Below are 3,997 nucleotides of genomic sequence, written 5' to 3'. Positions count from 1 at the left end.
GAGAGAGGGCAAGTGGGGTAGGGGTAGAGAGAAAGGGAGACACAGAATCCAGAGCAGGCTCCAGGCTCTGAGCTGCCAGCACAGAGCCCAATGAGGGGCTCAAACTCATGAGCCACGAGATCATGACCTTGAGCCAAAAAGTCCTGTGCTTAACCCACTGAGCCACCCAGGCGCCCCTTGAAATTTTATGTTTAAAGAAAGACGGAAGGAAGATTTATATGTACATACATAATTGCAAAACAAGAAAAAATGGTATTTGGTTTCTTTTATCAAAGCAGTAGACTCTAAAGAGCCAGGAAAGAGCTTGCCAACTTGGACTTTCTGGGCTTATTACAAATGAATGCATAAAAGCTGAGGTGAGAACCGAACCTCTCGGAGCAGATGGTACCGTCACCAGTACGACCCAGGCCCACCCAGAGCCTGTGGCTGGAGCCATGCTTCTCACTGAGGGTTACTAGCGTCATTTGTCAGTGGTGAGCATCAGACCTCACTGGTTCGCCGTTCCTGTGTGCGGGGGAAGCTGCGGGTGGTTCTTTTTGCAGAGGTGAACTCTGCCATTCCAGTGAATCCCTTGAAAAAGTCTGAATCCAAGGTCCTTCCATTATTGATGCACTGAAGTGCCAGACTTGAGTAGAAATTTTTCCTGTTTCAGTCAAGATCTGGTGACAGAAAAGCTCCACCCTCTAATTACAACTTAAATATCCTGCCTGGAGTAGGCTGGTTTCTGCATATTACTAATGCATCCTCAGTTATACTTCTGGAGAAGTTCTCTTTCTACATGAAATGATTTCTCTCTCCTGTGCTTGGTGAAATCCTATGCAATTCTGCTGTTATTATTATTATTATTATTATTGGTTGCAAAAAGCTTTATTGTTTCCATTTGGTCTATGGCTTGGGAGAAGGCTCTAGGTTGTTAAAAAGCTACCTAGTGACTGCAGGGAGAGGATCAGGCACCAGCCGTGGCCCCAGGGGGCTGCCAGAGGGGCCCCTCAAATGCTGCTGGGCTCCTGAGGCTCCTAGTCGTGCTGGAGGGTGAGCCTCTTGAAGAGATACTCACCCAGCCCCGCCTGGGGCCGTCCAGCCCACGGGGGTGCTTCAGGGGGTCGCCCATCTTCTTGATGACTTTCACCTCCTGTCTAGGGAGTAGTTCTCTAGGAAGTCACGGAGCTGGGGGTCTGTGCGGGCAGAACCCAGGGCATACAGATCCAAAAGGGGCTGGTTCAGGCTCTTCTCCAGAGCCAGGACAGCTTCCATGGTGTCCAGGGTTTTACCCCCACTCATCTTGGGATGGCTTCTGCAAGCCCTGGAGAGGGCGCAGCCGGTGCACTGGTTTTGCATCTTCACGAGGCACTCAGCACCCTCATGCCCTCCAGAGCCACATCGTCATGGGCCAAATAGAAGCCCAGAGAGAGGCAGGTGTAGGAGTCCTGCAGGTGCATGTGGTCCAGGTGGTTGACAACAGCCTTCACCTCAGTGGAATAAGTCTGATGAATCTGGGAGCTCATGGTTGATCGGTAATAAGGAGCTAAGCTCAAAATAGAGTGTTGGCTGGTCCTGGAGGCAGAGGGTAGTGTGATTGCTGGGTCGTAAGGTAGTTCTGATTTTAGCTTTTTGAGGAACCTCCATACTGTTTCCCACAGTGGCTGCCCCAGTTTACATTCCCACCAGTGGTGTGAGAGGGTTCCCCTTTCTCTGCATCTTCACCAACACCTGTTATTTCTTGTGTTGTTGATTTTAGTGATTCTGACAGGTGTAAGGTGGTATCTCATTGTGGTTTTGATTTGTATTTCCCTGATGATGAGTGGTGTTGAGCATCTTTTCATGTGTCTATTGGCCATCTGGGTGTCTTCTTTGGGGATATGTCTGTTGTATCTTCTGCCCATTAAAAAAAATTTTTTTTTAATGTTTGTTTATTTTTGAGAGACAGAGGCAGAGCGCAAGTGGGGGAGGGACAGAGAGAGAGGGACACACAGAATCCGAAGCAGGCTCCAGGCTCTGAGCTGTCAGCACAGAGCCCAATGCAGGGCTCGAACCCATGAACTGTGAGATCGTGACCTGAGCTGAAGTCGGATGCTCAACTGACTGAGCCACCCAGGTGCCCCCTGCCCATTTTTAATTGGATTATTTATTTTTTGGGTGTTGAGTTTTATAGGTTCTTTTTACATTTTGGATACTAGCCCTTTAAGCATTTTGTCAGGGTTTTAATTTGTATTTGCCTCATGATTGATGATGTTGAACACCTTCTCATGTGGTTATTGACCATTCTTCTGTTTACTTTTGTGAAGTAGCTGTTAGGCTCTTTTGCACATTTTTTATGGTTTTTTAATAAAAATTTTAAGGGCTCTTTCTTTTTAAATGTTTATTTATTCTTGAGAGAGAGAGAGAGAGAGCGAGCAGGAGAGGGGCAGAGAGAGAAGTGAGCTCTGCACTGACAGCAGAGAACCCAATGTGGGGCTTGAACTCATGAACTGTGAGATCATGACCTGAGCCAAAATAAAAAATCAGATGCTTAACCAACTGAGCCACACAGGCACCCCAAGAGCTCTTTCTCTATTTGGATATAAGCTTTTTGTCAGCTATGTGTAGTACAAATATTTTCTCCAGATCTGTGGGGTGCATATTCATTTTCTTAATGATGTCTTTGGTAGAACAGCGGTTTTCAATTTTGATGATGCCCAATTTATCTCATTCCCCGTATAGTTAGTGCTGTTTATGTCCTCTCTAAGAATACTTTCCTCAAAGTTGCAAAGACAATTTTCATCAGTTTTTTTCTAAAAGTTTTAGAATTTTAGCTCTTAGATTTAGGTCTGTAATTCATTTAGAATTACTTTTTTGTATGATGTGAGATGGGGTCAGAGTTTATCTCTTTTTTCCATATTGCTATATGTTTCTTCCAGCATCATCTTTCAGAAGGGCTTTCCAGCACTCCCCATTGATTTTTCTTGCCACTATTATGAAGAAATTAATTGGCCATATTTTTGTTGATCTGTTATTTCTGGACTCTCTGTTCTGTTTATTGTTTCACTGATCTGTGTGCTGTTCTTATGCCAATACTATATGGTCTCAATTACTGAAGTTTTATAGTAAGTCTATGGCTGTTCTAGGTCATTTTCATTTTATATACATGTTATTTTTTTATTATTTTTTAATGTTTTATTTATGTTTGAGAGAGAGAGAGAGAGAGAGAGAGAGAGCGAGCAGGGGAGGGGCAGAGAGAGAGGAAACACAGAATCTGAAGTAGGTTCCAGGCTCTGAGCTATCAGCACAGAGCCCGATGCTGGGCTCAAACTCATGAACTGCAAGATCATGACCTGAGCGGAAGTCCGACGCTTAACTGACTGAGCTACCCAGGTGCCTCACCTCTTTTTTATGTACATTTTAGAATTAGTTTGTTAATTTCTGCAAAAAGTTTGCTGGGATTTTGATTAGGATTGCATCGGATCTATAAAACAATATATGGAGAATTGAAATCTCATTATCCACTTTAATCTATGAATGTAGTAGATTTCCTTATTTATTTAGATTTTCTTTCTTTTAGCAGCATATTTTTAGTTTACAGTGAATAGGTCTCTGGAATATCTTGTTAAATTTATCCTAAATCACGTATGTTTCAGTGGTCTTATAAGTTGTGCTTTTCATTGCGTTTGGCAGTTCATTGTTCTATACACAGTGGCCAATTGTGTATAAAAATACAGCTCATTTTTACATATTGATATTGTGCTTATTGCATTTCTTGCCTCATTTCCTGTACTGCTTGTTGTCCAATATCTGAAAAATGTTTTGTACATTTTGTCCGGTTTCCTAAGTATTAACAGTGGGAGAGCCAGTCTGGTACAGTAACTCATCAGAGCCAGAAGAGGGAGTTTTATGAATTTAATTTTGGCAGGATTTGTCTTATTCCACATCGTCTGTTTTGTGTACTACTTTTCTCTAAAATATCTTCATGTCATTCAAACTTCTTCATAAAAACTTCCATTTAGTGGCTGTTTAGTATTCT

The 3,997-nt window shown here is 43.0% G+C and overlaps 1 pseudogene; it reads right to left on the bottom strand.

Annotated features, from left to right (window-relative positions):
- Positions 1-1,016: 1,016 nt before the first annotated feature.
- LOC125916769 (ferritin light chain-like) lies at positions 1,017-1,505 on the bottom strand (annotated as a pseudogene).
- Between the last annotated feature and the right edge of the window lie 2,492 nt (positions 1,506-3,997).

This window comes from Panthera uncia, unplaced genomic scaffold (assembly GCF_023721935.1).
Source record: "Panthera uncia isolate 11264 unplaced genomic scaffold, Puncia_PCG_1.0 HiC_scaffold_1116, whole genome shotgun sequence".
In the NCBI taxonomy this organism is placed as follows: Eukaryota; Metazoa; Chordata; class Mammalia; order Carnivora; family Felidae; genus Panthera; species Panthera uncia.
The sequence above is the reverse complement of the archived record's forward strand: the minus strand, read 5'-3'. Positions and strand labels throughout refer to the sequence as shown.